The sequence below is a fragment of the Lycium barbarum genome, chromosome 3 (genome assembly GCF_019175385.1).
Source record: "Lycium barbarum isolate Lr01 chromosome 3, ASM1917538v2, whole genome shotgun sequence".
NCBI classification, from domain to species: domain Eukaryota; kingdom Viridiplantae; phylum Streptophyta; class Magnoliopsida; order Solanales; family Solanaceae; genus Lycium; species Lycium barbarum.
The window spans coordinates 104,656,111-104,678,505 of record NC_083339.1 but is presented as its reverse complement, the minus strand read 5'-3'; the positions used below and the strand labels follow the sequence as shown (position 1 = coordinate 104,678,505).

General features: G+C 37.2%; 1 long non-coding RNA gene across 2 annotated transcripts; it reads left to right on the top strand.

The window, feature by feature from the left end:
* The first annotated feature begins 3,663 nt into the window (after positions 1-3,663).
* Positions 3,664-8,003, top strand: LOC132631691 (uncharacterized). 2 transcript variants are annotated; one of them, XR_009579004.1, is made up of 3 exons: positions 3,664-4,892; positions 5,028-6,557; positions 7,795-8,003. It is a non-coding gene; the product is annotated as an uncharacterized LOC132631691 (long non-coding RNA). The 2 variants fall into 2 exon arrangements; XR_009579005.1 differs by lacking the exon at positions 3,664-4,892 and having other exon boundaries at positions 4,900-6,557.
* Positions 8,004-22,395: the final 14,392 nt, after the last annotated feature.

The window sequence follows — 22,395 nt, the reverse complement described above, 5'->3', positions numbered from 1 at the left end:
TTTTATCTGATCAATTAATTCATCATGCACAGATTCCCTATGCCCTAAACTAACAAGACATGGCATCTGCACCTCTCGTTTTGTCGGAATAAGCCTTGGGTGCACAACCTACAACAAACAAACAGATATATTCAACCAATAAGTGTGTAATCTGTTGGAAAAACCCCCACATATGTTCCAATAACCTCCTAGGTTATTGCAGCATATTCTTTAGCTGTTGGAAAAACCAAAAAGCTGCTGCAACTTCCTCTGCAACTGTTGTGATATTTTCCAACAGATTGTGAACCTGTTGCAACAACTGAGTAAGTTGTTCCAACATCTTAGGAGTTGTTGCAACATATTCACTATCTGTTGGAAAATATCAGAACAGTAGCTGCAACTTCCTCAGCAACTGTTTTGATTTTTCCAAAATATTCTGAGGTTGTTGCAGCAGATAAATGTATCTGTTGCAACAAGTAGTTACTTGTTATAAAACTATTCAGGGATATTTTCTAACAGATTCTAACTTACTGCTTCCTGGGGGGGGGGGGGGGGGGGGGTTAAAAGGATCAAGATTCATTTTTTTGTTGTTGTTTTTGGTAGTCAACCATCTGAGGATCCTTGGAAAACAAACTTCTTCCGAGTAGTCCCTGCCTTGACTCTGTAGGTGAGGAGTGGCTTCAAATGCCCAAGCCTAGAAAAAATTATGCCACCAAAAATCAGAATAATCAATAAAGGAAAAGAATTAAAAAATATAAAACATTGAAGAAAGAAAGTTTACCATGAAGGCCCAAGGGAAGCCATAAATGTTGGAAGTCTTCACATTAGGGTTCAAAGCTTTGGACAAATATTCAACAGTCAACTTAAAACTTTTATGACCCCATGGATAGTTATTGAATGCCTCATGATCCTCCGAGAGTTTAATCAAACCAAGTTCTATATTATTCTTTACATCCTTTTCTCAAAGAATAAAATTCACAAACCAAACTAAGCACAATGACTCCTTGTGCTTTCTTGACATAGTTTCTGACTTCAAGTCTGCTAGCAAATCCGCTACCTTGTAGCTCTTTCCAACAACATCCACTAAATCCAAATTATCATCAACCTTGGCTTTGTCTTTCTTGGCTGCCTTGGATGATTTGGGTGTCTTGGCTCCCTTCTTTAATGTAACTGTAGGAAGAGGCTGAGAAGGAGCATAACACCTCAGTTCGGTGATTATGGAAACTCCTTGATGCCAAAACAAACTGGAATGCCACAGTAGTTTATCCATATCTCATCAGTTTTGCTGCAAATAATTCTTCGTTTGAGAAGACCATACATAATGGTCATTTGAAACCTTGCATTGTTGTCCTCAGGAAAATCTAGATACATGCCAAAACATGTGGCCCTGAAGAAATCCTCCAAGTCCTCCTCTTGAAGTATCTTCCTAAAGTAATCAAAGGGCTTGCCCATGACTGATTTTACAACAAGATCACCATTCAAATCACCTAGTTTATACATCGGCATCTGCATACGGAACTTCTCAATACTGAAAGTTTTGACAACTTCATCAGTGGAAGGTCTGTCAATATCAGTCCCAATAGAAGAATCAACAGCCCCGGTCGTCGAACTTTCAAAAGATGCAGTTTTATCCTCTTCATTGTCATCATTATTTACATCATCATCATCATCATCATCTTCTTCTTCTTCTTCTTCTTCTTCTTCTTCTTCTTCTTCTTCTTCTTCTTCTTCTTCTTCTTCTTCTTCTTCTTCTTCTTCTTCTTCTTCTTCTTCTTCTTCTTTATTTTCTTCTTGTTCTTCTTCTTTATCTTGTTCATCTACTTGTTCTTCTTTACTTTCTTGGCCAGAAACTCCTACTTGAGAGGTTTCCTGTTCAGCAGTTTGTTCAGAAAGAATATTTGTCTGTTCAGCAAGATCATCTAATGATGCCCCTTAGCTCTTTTACTAACTGTAGATGATTCCTCCCCTTTTCTTTTTCGTGAAGACATTTTATCTGCACACAGGAGATAAGAAAAAACACTTTCAATTGATTTGTGCACCATTTAAAGTAAACAAATAATGAATTTTTACAACAACTGAAGCATATGTGCAACACGTGTGTAATATATTGGAACAACTCCATCATATGTTCCAACAACTTCATAAGTTGTTGTAACAGATTATACATATGTTGGAAAATATCAATATAGTTGCTGCAGCTTCCTCAGCAACTGTATTGATTATTTCCAACAGATGGATAATCTGTTGCAACAACTGGTAAAGTTGTTGGAACATATGATTAAGTTGTTCCAACAGACTAATCTGTTGGAAACCATCAGAACAGTTGCTGCAGCTTCCTCAGCAACTGTTTTAACAATTTTGAACATATTTTAAATCTGTTGCAACAACATATTCACTTGCTGCAACAACCTCAGCAACTGTTTGGGTTTTTACTAACAGATTACTCAGCTGTTGGGTAAAAACAAAAAAAATATTCCTAAGCCTTACAAGGACAACAGGAGGACAGCAACATCTATTTCACTATCAGGGGGCAATATCAGTGTATTACAAACACACAACAGTAAAAAATTGAACAAAATACACAGCATTGCATAGACACCCTGCCCATGTTCTTCCTCTTCTTCTTTAACCAAAATTAATCATTTTTGAACTTTTATTTGAAAACCCTAACTTTTGAACCAGAAAAAATATCTATTTCAATACAAACACACAACCATCACAAGTTAAACAAAATAAACCAACCTCAACTGTCAAACAAGTGCTGAAGTTGTTGCAACAACTTAATCAGCTGTTGGAAAAAATCCAAAAAAAATTCAAACCCTTTTTTCGAAACCCCAAGGAGAACAAGAACACAAACAGTACCAAACACCATAATTTCACAACCACATACACTATTTAACAACATAGACACCCCAACAAGTGGAACAAATAGAGCAGATACTGGTTTTGTCAAGCCCAACAAGCCCTTTTTTTGAACTCCTAAGGAAAATGAGAACACAAACAACACCAAAAATCATAATTTCACAACCACATACACTATTTACAAACACACAAACCCCAACAACTCGAACAAATACAGCAAATAAGGGTTTCTCAAGCATTGAACAACAAAATAAACAACATTGTAGCAAAACCCATGTTATTCTTTTTCTTCTCTGACCAAAATCATCATTTTCACACTTTGATTTCAAAACCCTAACTTTAAAAGAAGAAAGAGTTGAGCGATTTTACCTGAGAGAAATGAAGAGCAGCAGTTCGTTGCTGAGTCGGCTTTTGAAGAGGTTGATGACGGTTTCAAGAAGCACATTTAGCAGTTGAGATCACGAACACTGGGTTTGAACGTTGAAAGTTTGAAGGAGCAGTTGAGATCGATCGTGTGTTTGGAATGAAGTTCGTGTGTTTTGATATGGATCGATGTTGAGTTTGAAATAAATCGGAGGTTGGATTAAATGGTTTGGGGTTTATTTGTATTTTATAAAAGATTAACAAGTTTGACAAAATACATTTTCAACCCCAATTTTCTTAATCAAAAATTTAATTGGGTTTTGACTTGATGTGGTCCCTACAAGTCACCTCTAGTAATTTCCAAACTTAAAAGTCACCTTCAGTTAAATTTTCTAAATTTCTCTCTCCTAGGCTATCTGGAATTTTCCTTCATTCTTGTCTTCTCTTTATTTGGTAAGGTTTTCAATCTTCTTCTTGGCTTCTCCTTCTTCTTCAAGTATATATCGGATATATATGATCTTCTGAGTGATACGACCAAGGGCATTAGGTGTTAGGGTAAATTAGTGGTGCTCTTTTACATTTTCAAGACATGTACACGTGTAGATTTTGTTGCAGACCCACTTGATTTTTCCTGCCCCGATTTTTTCTTTGTAAAATTTGGTAAGCAATCTATCATTTGGCTTTCTGATTTCTCTCCATCCTTTGGTGAGTTTTCTATTTCCTTTTTTGATCTGTTTTTTTGTTTTTTGTTTTTTATCTTCTATTTTCTCTGGTTAACTCTTCTTTTTATTTCTATCTTTTACTTTCTTAGTGTAATTTTGTTGCATTTTCTGTTTTTTCTAAAACAATTTGGTGACTTTTGAGTTTCCCCTTCCTTGCCTTTTCCTCTGTTTTTTCAATCATGTGTGTGTTTCAATATGAAAATTTTGGGTCCAATTTTTTCTAATTTCTATCAAGTTGTTTTCTGTGTAATTAGTTTCCAATAGATAGCAGAACTTCCGAGAGTTCTGATAATCTACACTCGGAATTGAATGAAGGATGTAAATGAGCTCTTTTTTATTTGTATGAAATAAAAACAAGAATTTATAATGGCTTTGGCAGGTACTGATTCACAATATCTGCAACTACATGCCTGATATTACATTACTCCTACATATATTGTGTTTGTTTCTTTAGTACAATGATTGTATGTATTTGGCCCTTTTTCCTGTTCATGTATATTGCAGGAAAAAGGGAAAGAAAAATTGTTTTAACCAGAGAAACTGAAGCACGTAGCCCTTTAAGATCTTTTAGAATGCTTTGAGGACAAGTAAAATTGTTTGCCTTGCTTGCTGAATTGGTTTGCCCGGAATTTGACCGCTCTGCATTAGGAATTTCTTGGATCTTGGAAATTGGAATAGAATGGTTCAAGGATCCTAGACAAAACAATTTATTTTCTTTTTTTTTGTGTATATAATAAGTGTGAATTTGGTGGTAAGACCAAGGGCATTACTGTAAATATAATACAAAGTGTGGCTGTTATGGTAAATTATTCATTTTAAGCAGGACTCAAATATTCTTCGTACTAGGTCATAATGTTTGTATCCGCTTACCTTCATTGACTTTTTGGTATAAATATTGGAGCAGTAATGGTATTAAGATGAACTCAATTGGAATAGAGAAGGGCTATGTGAACGAAATTCCCAAAGGTCGGTAAATGCATATTTGCTCAGTCAATTATTTCAGTTGCCTTTATGTTCTACATTAGAGTTGGCAAAAATGAGTTAGTCACCCGCCTTTCTATAAAAAACCACCAGTAAAGCAGTTTCTTATAATTTTGCAAGACTTATGAGAAAGAAAACAACTGGCTTGCAGTAGGGGAAACGAGGTTGTTGAAAGTCGAGGTGAGCAAGAAGAAGAGTAGATTATGGTAGGTCATTGGTGAATTCCTGAGATTCTATGTTTTGTTGGAGAGAATATGAAGGAGTAGCTTTTTATTTAAAGAAATTTCTATTCGAGTATTTTAGCTGTTTATTTTTGCCATGAATGTGTAAGTGGTCATGTCTAAAATAGTTGGAAGTACTTATCAAAAAAAATTATAGTTGGAAGTATGGCGAACAAAAGCATCTCTGCTTTGGCGATAACTGAATTAAGTTCTGACTAGCTGTTTTAAGCTAATTTTGACACTACTAAAAAGTTGTAATTAGGTACTTGGTAGTAGAACTGGCAATAAAAGGATTTGCGTATAATATTTGGTGTATCTTATCTCATATGTTTTTACTATATACCTTCTCAGAAAATGTTTTTACTATATAACCATCTCATTTCATATGGATTTGGCATGTAATCTACAGCTTCTTATCTGATTTGAGTTCATCCTTGACGTATACAATGATCAGTGGCTTACTTTCATCCACTAGACCCCTAGAAGTTCTTCATTTACATTCTCATGTTTTCTATAAAGTACTAATAGTAAATACGAGTTAGAAAAGACTTCAATGTTAAACAGAAAATTAAGAAATGTTGGAGATTTTGGGTGTCTTTTTCTTCTTCAACTTTGGCATAATTGATCATTTACAAGTACTTTTGGTGTTTGTCTCTAACAAGTTATGCTTAAAGTGAGACCAATGGTATTATCAGTGGCTTTTTATTTCTCGCTGCAGAGAAACACTAAAATGGATAGTTCTATGTAAGTACTTGCTACATTTGTAGATTCCCCTATTTGGGCATAGGGACTAAATGAAAGCATCTCTGTTCTTGACTTGAAATAGAGTAGTACATCTTCAACTATAAGTTCCTTCACACAAGGCAAATTATTCGTCCGCAGATTCTCGTACAGTTCAGTGATGTTGGCAAATTTAAATTTGCTTTATTAAAAAAGAGAATGAACAAGGACAATATTTTGATAGTGCTTTATAGTTTCATCATGCTATAACTACTGATATCATTTTGTTCAGGATTCATTATTAATGAAAAGCTTCCATTCTATTTCTATCATTTGCATCTTTTTAACACTAAAGTATAAATAATTAATTTATTAATTTTTTTCATTTTATATCTTGGTTAGTAGAAAATATGTACAGACAACTTTTCTAATGGTCATATAAAAACAAGATATGCTGGTGTCACTCGAGGATGACAATTTGGTTTTGGACTGAGTGTAAAAAAGGAGGCAAATCCAATGTAATCTTACCGCAAATCTGGTCTTGGCATCTGATAAATTTCCTCTTGGCCTTGGACGATTATCTTTGGATACATTATGCTATATGAAGTGGCATGCTTTTTTTGTTAATGACTCATGATGATTGTTTGACTCACATAAATTTGCAGAAAATAGATATCCAGATGTGCAACGGGTGTTTAAGGTTTCTAAGGTAATTTCAATTGTATTCTTAGTGCTCTTTGTTCTCTGGAAAATTCCTTGTAGGTAGTTATATATAAAATTATATCATTTACTACATCTTCATGAACTTTCAACATCTACATGGCATGGATATTGACGCCCTACCTTTGCTGTACTCACCACCTATTATGTGTCTTATTAAGTCAAGTTAGTCTTTCTAATTAATTTTTTATGTGATAGATGCCTAATACAAGGTTATGTTAAAATTCATATAAGTGGCAAGGAAAGAGAAAGGAAACACACACACACCCCACACATACACAACATTGGGCATTAGCTCGAGAATTCATGAAGTGCTTTTGCCTAGATATATTGGAGTTTGTGAATAAGATCGACGACTTTATGTATGATGTATGTGTTTTTTAAGTCTCTATGTTATGTTCTTCCAACTGTTTAAAAACTGAAAATATGATAAGTTCATTTCTATTTGTATTATTTTTTATTTTATTTTCATATCTTCCTGTTAGCATCTGAGACGAGAAGTACAATTTAAAATTCAGGAATTGAAGTGTTGTTATATAACCCATTATAGCTCAACAAATTGGAGGCAGGTAACTTCATCATTAGTCAAGTAATGTCCAAGGCAATATCTTGATGAGCCACTTAGGTTGTTGTTGGTTCTCTTTTTTCTAACTAAAATAAGATAAAATAAAAAGATGAAGGTCATGGTCAGTATTCTTTAATCCTAATAACACAATTAAATTTGTTAATTTCATTTCTCTGATTATGAGATGTGATAAACTGGTATTTAGAGAGTAGTAGTGTGAAAAGCAGGTAAATAAGATGAAATAGGAAGAAAAGATAGTAAGGGTAATGACCCAAATCATTTATCTTTATTGTGAAACATGTGAATTATGTACTTGTGTTAAGCATGATTCAGCAGAGGATGATTGTGAACAAGAGTTAGAAGTTGAATTGCTTATATGAGGAGATTGAATTGCATTGTGGAAATTGGGTTCTCAAAAATCTTTTTAACAATTGGGAGTTATCAGACATGGTCTTTATTGTTGGAAAGGAAATGTGCTAGCTGATAAGCTAATTTTAGCAGAGGTTTTTGGTTTTAGTTCATCAGTTAAAGTTGTCCACCTGCCATATACAAGTTATTCACAGTTACATGTGTTAACATGTTTCAATCTGGGAGTCATTTTTGTATTTCTGCTTTGCCTCGTGCTCTTTTAGTGTTTGAAGCCTATGCTGAAATCTTGCAGGTTGCTCCGTCACAAGAGAAAAAAGTTCAATCCTCTCATCCTCAAAGGTCTCCGTCACATGTACATGAGTCTTCATATAGAAGATGAAACGACTTACATTTACTTCAGCGGATGTATTTCTATAAAGCCCTTTGATATATTTGTATTCTCATATATTGTCATGATTCAATCAATGATAGTTATTATAACGGAATAACCCAAATTAACCATATTGGGTCTGTGCATTGCATGGGCAAACCTTGCTAGTTTATTTTAGAATGTACGATGATTAGAAAATTCATGAGGAGATAAATATGAGCACCACGTGACAGGCATCTAAAGTCAACACTGTTGTCATATTAATGATTTTATTTTTGGGGAATTTACATAAATATACAATTCAACAAGCTAAATTTCATCCGCATAGCCAATTAAAAAAATTACATCTTTGTAGCCCAACAAAATATACCCAGTTGCACAAAACCTCATCTTTTCAAGAAAATCTGGAGATTTCATCCATTTTCATCCAACACTTTTGTCACGACTCAACCCGACGGCCATGACGAGCATCCGGAGCTAAACTATACAATTCAATAAGCTAAATTTCATCCGCATAGCCAATTAAAAAAAATTACATCTTTGTCTCCCAACAAAATATAACCCAAATGTACAAAACCTTATCTTTTCAAGCAAATATAGAGATTTCATCCATTTTCATCCAACTCTTTTGTCACGACCCAATCGGAAGGCCATGATGGACACCCAGAACTAACACACCGAACACCTTTAAATATACATCTCATAAAAATTCTGGGTGGACCATAAAGATAGCTCGTGGATATCATAATCTGTAAGAACATATATCACAATATAACAACACATCTTTATATAATCATCAACAACAAGACTACTAAAATGTTATACAATGATATGAACCGGCAGGGTTATAAAATGTCTAACTATACACACATGTATACGAGCCTCTATATAGAATACAAGTGACCATAAGGACCAATACCAATAGACTACAGCTCCGAAGTAAGTGGAGTGCTCCTGAGAATCATCTGATAAATCACCTACGGGTCAAATTCGTGTACTTGTCTACCTGCGGGCATGAACGCAGCGTCCGCAAGAAAGGATGTTCGAATAATGTACTGAGTATATAAGGCAGAATAACAACATAATAAGAAATATAGAACATAACATGAGATAAAGATAACATGTACATCTGATTGCCTCATAAGGCGGATACCATGCATGCTTAGCTTTCTTTTAAAAAAAAAACATTCTTCATATATATATATATATATATATATATAATAGTGCTGCGGAACGTGCAACCCGATCCATACCTATATATCCCGCGTCCGGGACGATGTCATGATATACCAACTGATCAGGTGGCGATGCGTATATAACGCCTCGCCCTTTTCCCATATCCCCTATAAACATATATATACATCATATACATATATAATATAAGTAGCATGCATGGGAGCCCAAATAAAAGTTACCACTTTATCGGAGTGACGTAAGGTCGGTAACCTCTGATTTTTATTATGGAACAATCATCATCGTTATATCTCACCTTGAAGGAACAATGATTATAAGGTGAGATCAACAACAATGAATAAGATCAAGGAAATAATGAAATAAGCTCAACAATCTCATCATAGCATTTAAAATCATAAACTTTTAAACTTCTAGAAATGGAATCATCATCATCATCATCATCATCATTTTCATCATGAAAACATGATCATCTTTAGCGTCATAGAAACTTTAAGAATCATGAATCTTTAGCTTTTGGAAATAAGGACATTATGGAAGACGTGTATGGATTCACATGCTTGTCTTAAGCCCTCAAATTAATTCCTTTTAAAATATGCTGAAATTTGGGCATCATCTCCCTTGTTTATATCTCTAGCCCGAAATCACAATACCAACAAAACAACAATAGCAATACTAATATCAACAATATCATCATCAATACCAAAATATTCCATAAAACATCCCACACGATGTTTTTCAGCATACAACAACAGTATACACTTTATTTCTTCCCAATCAAGGAGCATAATCTCATCAACTCACCACAACATCAAATAGAAGCAAGAACAATCACCTCTCATGGACTAGTTTGGTGTAATTTTGTTAAATTCTTTATTTAATGGGCTATAAATGTTTTGGGAATGTGTTAGGAGATTTCTAGAACTCATGGGAGCGTAAACTGCTGAACAAATAGGGTTGATGGGGGGGGGGGGGTTTATACCCCTTGAAAGTCGGTGGAACCGACTTTCCCAAGTGGGACCTGCGAAAGCCATTTGGCAGTTTGGAGAGTTATATTAAAATGGCCATAACTCCTTACTCCGATGTATTTTTGACGAACGGTTTGTTGAGTTGGAAACTAGACTTGATGAACTTTATTTAGGCTTTTGAAACACCTTAAATCTCCTAATATACCTGGAGATATACCAACTTTTTTTCCAAATTTTCGACAACCTTATTTTCTTCGATTTGTTTGGTTCCGGAATCTTCCAAAACTCTCCATACATGATATTTATCATTAATCATACTTGATAATGGTCATGTCCTTTGGTTCCAAGGTTGTCCTTCCCGGTTACAAATTACGAGATCGTAATTCATCCTGTTCTTCATTGTTACGAACTTCCCATGGCTTGTACCTTTCAAAACTTCATGGGACGTCTCTGATACTCCATTAATACGGTGAAGTACATGGCATGCTCATGCTCTGAAAATACGAGGTGTAACATCTTTTGTCACGACCCAACCCGAGGGCCATGATGGGCACCCTGAGCTAAACTACCGAGCACCATAAAACGTACATATCATAGTCATATCTGAGTGGGCCATAAAACTAACTCATAAATGGAATAATCTGTAAAGGACACAAGCCCAAAAGCCCTATATATATATATATATATATATATATATATATATATATATATATATATACACGCACGCGCATCATCAAACTGATCTCAAGTACACAAGCCGACAAAGCTATCAAAAATATGATGACACAACAAAGTATGGACCGAGATCGTCATAGAACTTCTAATTGTACATATCTGTCTACAAGCCTCTACATGGAGTACACAACATGATAAGAAAGAGACAAGACCCTTCCATGCCCAAATGTACACAAAAGGATTATACCGAGCTGAGCTGCAACTCTGAAACAAGTGGAGTGCTCATGTACTAACGCTAAGATTGAAGCCTAAGGATCTGTACCGTTTCCCTGTCTACCTGCGGGCATGAACACAACGTCCATAAACAAAAGGATGTCAGTACGAATAAAGTACAGAGTATGTAAGGCATGGAAAGCAACATAACATAGATATCAAAATGACAAGAGATAAAAGAGGTAACCTGTGCATTTGATTGCCTCTTAAGGTGGATGTCATGCATGCTTGACTTTTTAATTTTAAAAGAAAAACATTTTCATACATATACATACATCATAATACTGTACCCGGCCATATAGGCTCGGTGTCATCCGTACCCGACCATAATAGGATCGGTTTTATCCGTATCCAACTGCAGTGGTGTGCACAATAGGTGTCGTACCAGGCCGACTATAGCGCGGCTTGGTGCGAGAAAATAGCTACATATATATATATATATATATATATATATATATATATATATATATATATATATATAAACATGCATGAGAGCCCAAGAAACAATTATGACTCCATCGGAGTGACGTAAGGTCGGTAACCTCCGATTATCATTATGAATCTATCATCATCATCATATCTCACCTTGAAGGAACAATAATCACAAAATGAGATCAACATAAACAAACAAGATCAATAACCATGAGCCAAAATCAATAATCATGAGGGAAAGATCAACAATATCATAAGAACATCAAGAAACATAAGCTTCTACTATTTCTAAGAGAGAAATCATTATAGACATCGTTTGTGTAAGTTCGTATTAATAAGATCATGCCATAAGAAAGAAAGGGACAGCCTTAACATACTTTGTCGTCTTACCTAAAAACTCAACGTCTATTCTCTCGAGCTTGTAAATCTACATTCAAGATAATTCACACAAAGGTTAAGTCGTCGAAACGCTTATAAGATCAAACTAAACGGTTAGGTGAGCTAACAGAATTTGGGCAGCATTTCTCTCCTATATCACTTACTTCCACCAAATTCTAAAACAGCTCCCAAACTTCATTAACAGCATCAATAATACCATAGCCAAGAGATTATATTCAAACTAAACTCAAATCTATCCAAAACTTCCTTACAAATTCAATCCATAGCCAATAATTTCAACATAACATCTTATAACCTTTCTACAATGATTCTCTTCATCTTTAAGGCTTGCTAAACCCTCAAATCAACTCAACATAGGAAACAAGATGAAGAACATACCTTATATTTGAAGAAAATCGACTTACACAATTTGTTTCAAGACCAAACTCTCCACAACTCCAAGTAGAGCCAAGAACAATCACTTTCTAGGAATTAGTTAAGGATTTTATGGCTTGATCTCTTCTCGATTTGATTTGAGATGTTTATGGGTGTTTTTGGATGTTTGAGAGAGATTAGAAGGTCACTAGGGTTTTAATTTGAAGAAGAAGAATGATCCCAAGTCGTGGGAAAATCATTTTATAGGCCAAAACAAAAATGTCCGCCGAATTTAAAGTTTCTAGTCCACCGAATTTAAAGTTTCTAGAATTCTCGGGCAAAGTATGGGCAAAAAGTGCGGGACGCACTTCAAAGAACGGGCTGTACTTTCAGACCGCACTTGGGAGGGTCAAAATCCACATTCTTGAAATTTTGGGTGAAGTGCGGGGCAAAAAGTGTGGGACACACTTCAAAGAAAGGCCCGTACTTCTATCCCTTACTTCTCAGAATCGCGATTTTTCAGTTGCATTGGAAAGAAGACTCGCTGAACTTGAATTTATATAGGTTATAGATTCCATAACTCCTCATATTCTAGGAGATATGCCTCTTTCAAGTTGGACCAAAAATCCTGTCCAAAATTCTGCCAAGTTTTTTCAAATTTTTGACAAACTTAATTTCTTCGATTCACTTAATCCTGAAACCTTTAGACACTTGTTATAAGTCCTCCTTAACCTTATAAGGGTTCCATGACCTCTCCAGGCTTATGTTGGTTTACTTACAATGCAATGACGCAAAAGATTTCGAGCTGTAACATCCTTCCCCTCTTAGGAACATTCGTCCTCGAATGTTAGACACTTAGGGGTTTTATCGAAATTTCGGCAGAGTCTCCCCTGTAACTATATCACTACCATCCTGTCACAACAACCTAAAATATACAACGGGCCATAACAAGAAATTGCAATAATGGCCTCACACGACCAGAAATCATAAAAAGAAAGAATAATGCACCTGAAGACAATGGTATCTCTGTCTGAGCCTCCTATAGAGTGGAAACAAATGCAGATACCTGGATCTCATATCTTCTTCAGCTTCCCAAGTCAATTCCTCAACATTTTTGTTCCTCCAAAGAACCTTAATTGATGCTACATCTTTATTTCTTAATCTTCGAACTTGTCTGTATAGAATGACAATGGGAACCTCTTCATATGATAGTTGCTCGGTAACCTGAACATTATCTACGGGATCTCTGGTGCACTTACGAAGCATTGATAAATGGAAGACTAGATGGACTGATTCCAAATCTGGAGGCAAATCTAACTAGCCACCTGGCCCACTTTACGTACAATCCTGTAAGGTCCAATATACAGAGGACTAAGCTCACCCTTCTTGCCAAATCTCATGACGCCTTTCATGGGTAACACCTTCAGGAATACCCAGTCATAAATCTAAAATTCTAAATCTCATCGACGATTATCTGTATAAGATTTCTGATGACTCTGGGCTGCCAATAATCAATCCTGAATAAGTTTGACCTTCTCCACAGCTTGTTGGATCAAGTCTGGTCCTACTAACTTAGTCTCACCCACCTCGAACCATCCAATTGGTGATCTACACCTCCGCACATATAGAGCCTCATACGGGGCCATCTGGATACTAGAATGATAACTATTATTACATGCAAACTCAATAAGCGATAAATGATCATCCCAACTACCTTTGAAATCTATCACACATGATCGTAACATATCCTTAAGGGTATGAATAGTACGCTCAGCCTGCCCGTCTGTCTGGAGATGGAATGCAGTGCTAAGACTCACCTGAGTCCCCAAACCCTTCTAAAGGACTTCCAAAAGTTCGCTGTAAATTGCGCACCCCTGTCGGAGATGATGGATACCGGAACACTATGGAGTCGTACTATCCTCTTGATATAAAGCTTCGCATAATCCTCGACTGAGTAAGTAGTCCTGACAGGTAGAAAATGGGCTGATTTTGTAAGTCTATCAACAATCACCCATATAGAATCAAACTTACGCTGAGAACGGGGCAAGCCTGTAATGAAATCCATATTTATTGCTTCCCACTTCCACGTCAGAATCTTGATAGCCTGCAATAATCCACCGGGCTTCTGATGCTCAATCTTCACTTGTTGGAAATTAGGACACTGGGCCACGAACTCTGCTATGTCCTTTTTCATTCCATCCCACCAATAAACTTCTTTAATATCATGATACATCTTCTTCGTTCCCGGATGAATAGAATAACGGGAACAGTGAGCCTCCCCCATTATCTGACGATGTAATCCTGCAACATCAGGAACACACAGTCTGCCTCGATACCTGAGAACTCCGTCTTCAGCAATCTCAAATAGCGACTTTTTCTTCTGAGGAGTTGTGTCTCTGTAATGAACTAACATAGTATCCTCGTACTGACTCTCCTTAATCTCGGCTACCAAAGATGAAACCGCTGAGTCCTGAATAGTTACCCTTGTATCTCGCGAGTCCAACAATCGAACTCTTAGGCTAGATCACTACTGAAGCTCATGAACTAGCTCCCTTTTCTCTGGCTGAACATAAGACAAGATACCCATGGATTTGCGGCTAAGGGCATCGGCTACCCATGGGTGAAGGGCGGGCAAACAGTGCGGGACGCACTTCAAAGAACAGCCCATACTTCTATCCCGTACTTCTCAGAATCGCGAATTTTCAGTTTCATTGGAAAGAAGACTCGCTGAACTTAAATTTCCATAGGTTATGGATTCCATAACTCCTCATATTCTAGGAGATATGCCTTTCTCAAGTTGGACCAAAAATCCTGTCGAAAATTCTGCCAAGTTTTCCCAAATTTTCGACAAACTTAATTTCGTCGATTCACTTAATCCTGAAACCTTTAGACACTTGTTTAGAACTTGTTAGAAGTCCTCTTTAACCTTATAAGGGTTCCATGACCTCTCCGGGCTTATGTCAGTTTACTTACGATGCAATGACGCGAGGTGTAACAACTTTTTCTCTCTCCTCTCTACAATACACCTGCAACTTAATTTGTTTTTTTTCTTCTTTTTGTTTTCCTTTTCATTTTTTTCGTTCCTAAATCAAATTGAATTTTTTTTGTTTCATTATTTTCTATTTTTCATGCTTATTTTTTTTCTAAAATTCGCAAAAAAAAAAAAAATGAGCATACTGCTATGATTGTTTGAACTTGAGCAACTCAAATACATTCTTATACATAATTATAAATTAAGACACATTGTGTATAAATTTTTATACACAGATATATTTACGATTATACAATATTATACACAATTATACAAAATTATACAATATATACACATATGTATATAATGTTTAAATTATGTATCTACACTGTAGTAGTGTGTATAAACATTGATTATATACATTTGTACTAGAGAAAACCTTTCAGCCACCACTACATCTCTATTTCAACACCAAAATCACCATATACACCCCTTCACACACAAAAAAAAAAAAATGAAGACGAACAAGAAGAAATTTATAGCCTATACACTAAGATACATTGTGTATACATTCTTATACACTGATATATTTACGATAATACAAAATTATACATAATTATACAATATACACACACATTTATATAATGTATCTACACTGTAAAAGTGTGTATAAACATTGATTATATAAATTTGTATCGGAGAACACCTTTCGACCACCACTCCATCTATATTTCAGCACCAATATCACCACACACACAAAAAGAAGATGATGAAATTTATAGCCTATACACAGCCAAACACATGAGACTTTTTTTTCTCAGAATCAACATCTCAAATGAAAGAAAAATAATGAACCAATAATAGAACTTCAGAGCACAACCAGCAGTTGCTGCTGGGAAGATAGATTCGACAGATCAAGTCCGAGTCGGTGCAAGTGCGTCGGTGGCTACTGCAGCTCTGATGATAGAACAAATCGTGACAATGACAGTGAAAAATGTTCTTCGAGACCACCATTTATACTTGAGAGACAAGAAAGTGAAGAGAAATTTAAAGATTTTGACTTAGTATGAAATGGATTTTTCAGATCTGGGATGAATTAGAGAGAGGAAGAGAGAAATAGGTGGAGAGAGAGAACATTGTGTCGAGAGTGAGTGATGAAAAATGAGAAGTGAAGGACGTGTGGGTGTTTCTCAGTACAAATTGGGCCTCTTCTGGTAATAATTAAAATATAGGGGACGCTACGTTTCATGCCTTACATACTCAGTACTTTGTTTGTACTGACCCCTTTCTCCTGGGGGGCGCTTCATTTCATGGTCGCAGGTTCAGGTTGACGATCCGCCTCTGTAGGTTGCTGTTCAGCTGATATTGGAGCATTCCCCTTGTCTCGGAGTTGTTGTTGCATTTTGGCACGTTATATTTTTATTGTATATACGAGTATGGCAGGGCCCTGTCCCGACCTTGTTATGCCATGTACTCTATTAGAGGCTTGTAGACAGTTATGGTACAGTTAGACGTTGTATGGCCCCTCGGCCTATATTTCGTTGCATAGTTGTCTATAATGGCCTTGTCAGCTTGTATAGTTTTGTCCAACATAGTTACATATGTATGTTCTTTGGGCTCATTCCTTTTTAGTATATTTCTTTTATGATTTAGCGGGTTTCCATCTGACGATCATAGTGGTCCTCCCTTGTTTATGATTACGATATGACAATATGATTAGTGGTGCTCCGAATGTAGGGCCCGGGTGCCTGTCATGGCCCTCCGATTTGGGTCGTGACAAACTTGGTATTAGAGCAGTTCCGTCCTACGATTGTCTACAAGCCGTGTCAAGCAGAGTCTTGTTTATGGTATGTTATGCACTACACTTATAAATAGGAGGCGACATGTTATTTAGGAAGGTTGTCCTTCTTTCTCATCTTAGATTGTGTGTTAGAGCCGTATCATCAGGATTCCTTTTCTAATAATGTGTTCTGATTTCAGCGATGCCTGTGATGAGAAGGGCTTCAGCTAGCCAGAGAGGTAAGGCTATGACAGAGTCGGGTGCCACGGGTAGATATGGGCCAGGGTGAGTCCCAAAGTGAGGCCCCATATAGATCTTCTTAGAACCCTTCCGTTCTAGAGGGGTCCAGAGGGACTGCAGCTACAGCACCCCCAGTTCCTCTACATGATATAGCCGGCCAGGAGATGCAGGATGCTACTCAGTTATTGACTCAGTTAGTAGCCGCTCAGGCCTAGCGTCAGGGCACGGGTACCGGTTACGCTGATAGGGCTGTTAGTGCTAGGGTTCGAGAATTCATCAAATTGGACCCTCCAAGATTTACAGGATCAAAGCCAGATGAGGACTCGAAGAATTTTATTTATAGGATGCAGAGGACATTGAGGGTAATGCATGCTTCTGACATTGAGTTAGAAGAGTTGGCTTGCTACCGTTTGCGGGATGTTGTCGTTCAGTGGTATGAGACTTGGGAGTTTTCCAGGGGGACTAATTCACCGCCAGCAGTGTGGCAGGAGTTCACATAGGCTTTTTTTCGACACTATTTGCCAGCGGAGACCCGACGGGCTCGAGTCGATAGATTTCTGAATCTATGCCAGGGGAATATAAGTGTTCGGGAGTATAGTTCGCTTTAACTCACTAGCCAAGTATGCTCCTACAATAGTGGTTGAGATGGAGGATTGGGTACACCTGTTTGTGATTGGACTTGAGCCGCATTTGATTAATGATTGCATGACAACCTCACTTTAGGAGGGTATGGATATTTCTCGTATTCAGGCTTATGCTCAGGGCTTAGAGGAGCGGAAACAGAAGCAACGAGCTGATCAAAAGCGTGATTGGGGCCAGAGTAAGAGGGCTAGATATTTTTGTTCCTTTAGCGAGTATCGGGGTGGTCATAGATAGCAGTTTCCTAGGTGTCCATTCTATTCAGCGGCTAGTGCGCCTTCACAGTTTTCAGGATCGAGGTTTGATCGACCCACTTATTTTGAGCTAGGCCAGAGTTCCAGGGCTTCCGGTTCCCAGTCTAGGGGTGATTCCGGCAAGATGAGGCCATCTCTAGTATGATGCGCTCAGTATGGTAAGTTGTATGGTGGACAGTGCCTTTTGGGTTCAGATGTGTGTTATACTTGCGGTCATCCAGGTCATATTATGCGAGATTATTCGTCGAGAGGTGGTGGAGGTGTAGTTCAGCTGACAGGATCTACAACTGGTTCTTCATTACCGGTACGCCCTACGGGGCAAGGTTCTCAGACATCAGCCGATCGTGGTAGAGGTAGAGGTTGAGCATCTAGCTCGAGCAGTCCTCACAACCGCGTCTATGCATTGGTTGGTCAGCAGGATCTTGAGTCATCACCTGATGTTGTTACAGGTATATTATCAGTCTCTTCCCATGGTGTATATGCATTGATATATCCAGGCTCTACTTTATCATATGTTTCTCCTTTTATTGTTGGTAAGTTTAGGATAGAATCTGAGAAGATTAGGCCTTTTGAGGTGTCTACACCTGTTGGAGACCCGATGATAGCTAGACCAGTATACAGGAATTGTGTAGTTATAGTCTGTAATCATCATACCGTAGCAAGTTTTAATGGGTTGGATATAGTAGACTTTGATGTTATTATGCGTATGGATTGATTGGCTTCTTGTTATGTTGATTGCAGAACAAATATGGTTCGGTTCCAGTTTCCAGGGGAGTCAGTTCTGGAATGGAAAGGTAATACCGCTTCACTGAGAGGTAGGTTTATTTCCTATCTTAAGGCAATGAAGGTGATTGAAAAAGGGTTGTATGTATCACATCGTTCGAGTCAGAATGCAGAAGCAAAACCACCGACCCTTCAGTCTGTCCCAGTGGTTAATGAATTCCAGACGAACTTCCAGGAATTTCGCCAAAGTAAGATATTTATTTTGCTATCGATGTGCTACCAGATACTCAGCCTATATCTATTCCTCCTTATAGGATGACCCCTGCTGAGTTGAAGGAATTGAAAGAGCAGTTGAAAGATTTTCTCAAGAAAGGCTTTATTAGACCTAGTACGTCACCGTGGGGAGTACCGGTGTTATTTTTAAGAAAGAAAGATGGCTCATTGCGGATGTGTATAGATTACTGACAGCTGAATAAGGTGACGATAAAGAACAAGTATCCCTTCCCGAGAATTGATGATTTATTTGATCAGTTGTAAGGTGCCAAATGTTTTTCAAAGATAGATTTGAGATCAGGTTATCATCTGGTTAGGGTCAGAAAGAAAGATATTCCTAAGACAAAATTCAGGACCAGATATGTGTCACGATCCAAATTACCGATCGTGCGGGCACCTACCTTATTAACACTAGCAGGCGAACCCTTACCCGTTAACTCATTAATCACTAGTCAATTTTAATTTCTTTAATCATTAATACTCTAACAATAAATAAATAAGAGAATGAATAAGTAGTCTGACCAAGTCTTAAATAATAGATAATATAAGTGCGAAAGTCTTAACTATTACAGCCCCGAAATCTGAAAGTCATCGTACAAGGACTCTACCTAACAATGTCTAAAGAATGAAGTATATCTCAAATATAATAACAAATAATCTCTGGAATAAAAGTAGACATCTGGAAAGAGAGATCTTCATGTGGCATGGCATGGATAGAAGCTCACTCTCTGATCTGATCGAGCAAACTAGCTTCAATCTAGAGATGTAGTCTGGATGAAATAGTCATGACCTACAGGGGACCCATGGTGTCCATGTACCACTCGTTCCCAATACTCATCGGTCCCGAGCTATAAATCTTTCGCACCAGAAAGAACCTTGGACACGGATCCACATTTCGCACCATTCGGAATGAACCTCGGACCACGAGCTCACAACTAGGCCACATCCTTACCCCCGTCAAATGTGCCTTTTCATATGTATAGTAACACTGTCATATCACTCTCAATGATTAATTCATCAAGTACCATGCATCAAATAGTATCACAAGTTCAACAAGAAGATTATATTAACTTCTTCACTAATTTCACATCACAATGTATGTCCCAACGTATTCCAGTTCATTAGTATGTATGGACTATGAACAATTAGCAATATCAATGTCAAACACAAGGCATCATGCCACAAGTTTTCCGAATCATTTCCATCATGTATGAGTGTATGAATGCATAAATGAGTGTAAACATGGTAAATCAATGAAAACCAATAAAGCAATAGTAAAGGTACAAGTCACAAAGCCACAAGTCATATTAAGACTTGGATCAACTCAACCATGGAATGAATCATACAAATCGTCTCAACGAACATAAGAGTCTATGTCCCTCTTCACTTCCTCATATAGCAAGTACACCTCACAACTAAGTCTTGTATCACCAAGAAGCTCCAATTTTCTATGTATTATCATCAACAGTAAATTATACATCAAGTGTTTATCTACGTATTATCATAAATATATAAATCACAATGCAGGTCTAAACTCAGTATTCCTTCCTTTCTCCGATGATATGTGTCACAATAAGAGATTATTGAGTATAACACGACAATTCAGGTAATAAGTCTAATCACAATAACGGGGTAACGAGCCACCATCAACAACAATTAACCTAATAGAAATCCATCCCTAATCGCCACAGTATGAATACAACTACACCTCATACTTCAGTACATAAAGTACTGGCGACAAGCCCACAAAATCAGAAGTCATACCAACCTAGCTAATGTCCAACAAAAACACCATGTTCGAAGACCTAATCATGCTTTCTCCCGTCAATTTTACACAATACATACGTTTCGCTAATCAAAGTCTAACTAAAGTAAGCCATAACCAACCTCGAATGCAGAACAGGAGCCACAAACTACTCTACACGAGCCTTCTATTTCTAAAGAGCCTCATAACGGTCAAAGTCTAACAATATGATGTTAAGTAAGCAACAAACCATGTATGTAAACAAGAACAAAAATTTGGGGAAGAAGACCCATTTACTTCTACTCTTTTTTAATGGATGAAACCATCATTTAATGGTGAATTTATCATAACTTCTATCTCTACGATCATTAACCTTCAACTCGTGGGTTTCTAATCAATTTTAGCCTTTAAAACAGATTTTAGGACAAAGTTTCCATGTTTATTAGAACGCTAAGTCTCAACATGCACTTTCAACCACAAGAAATCAAATTCCCTTCCTAGAAAGTGATAATATATACTCCTAGCTAATTAATCAACAACAAAATCAACAACTCACCAATTATTTAAGGGTTTACTAATTCTAGGGTTCTAGGATTTTCACCCACCATTGATGGACCTTAAAATAATCATGAATCTTGAAGAAGAAAGGAAAAAGAACAAATAAAGATGGGGACTTACCCTCAGAATGGAATGAATTTTGCCTCTTCCTCTCTTGAAAACTGACTTTCGGGTCTTGGGGGTAATGGGTAGGAGTTGGGGTATTATAATAGGGCTTTCTGCCCCCCATCGGTCACTACAATGTCTAGTTGGTCGCTGCAGCGGTCCGCTATGGCGGCCTTTTGGTCGCTGCCAGATGGGCATAACTCCCCCATACGGAGGCCAAATGCGACGATTATTTTTTATATGGCTTCATAATTTTGATACGGATCTAATGGTTCAAACCTCACTAAAAAAAAGGTCGTTTTATCAATTTGGAGTCGTTTCTATCCACAGACCTACGGCAAAAACATCGAATACGAGCGCGACGAAACCCAAACCCATCTGAAACTCTTCGGAACCTCACTAAAACTTGTGGACAAGTTAAAAATCATCATATTAACATGTTGGAACTTCCAAAATATTAACATGAGGTCATTCTAACTCGACGTTGACCGTGGTCAACTCTACCTCTGTAACTTAACTAGCTTCTCCATCAATGACTCAATTTACACTCGAACCTTACGGAAACCAACCCAATGACTTCATTAAGTCGTAGATCATAATAACGGGACTTGGGGAAGGGTAAACAAGGTTAAATGGGTCAAAACACTATAATAACTAAACGGGTCGTTACAATATGGTCACTTCGAGTTTCTTGTGATGTCTTTTAGGTTGACTAATGCGCCCTCAGTATTTATAGATTTGATGAACTTTGTATTTAGACCCTTCTTAGATCTATTCATGATTGTATTTATGGATGATATTCTAGTCTACTTTCGATCAGAGGCTGAGCATGCAAATCATTTACGTGTTGTGCTTAAGGTTGTTTAGGATAAGAAGTTGTATGCGAAGTTCTCCAAATGTGAGTTCTGGTTGAAATCCGTGGCTTTTCTTGGACATATTGTATC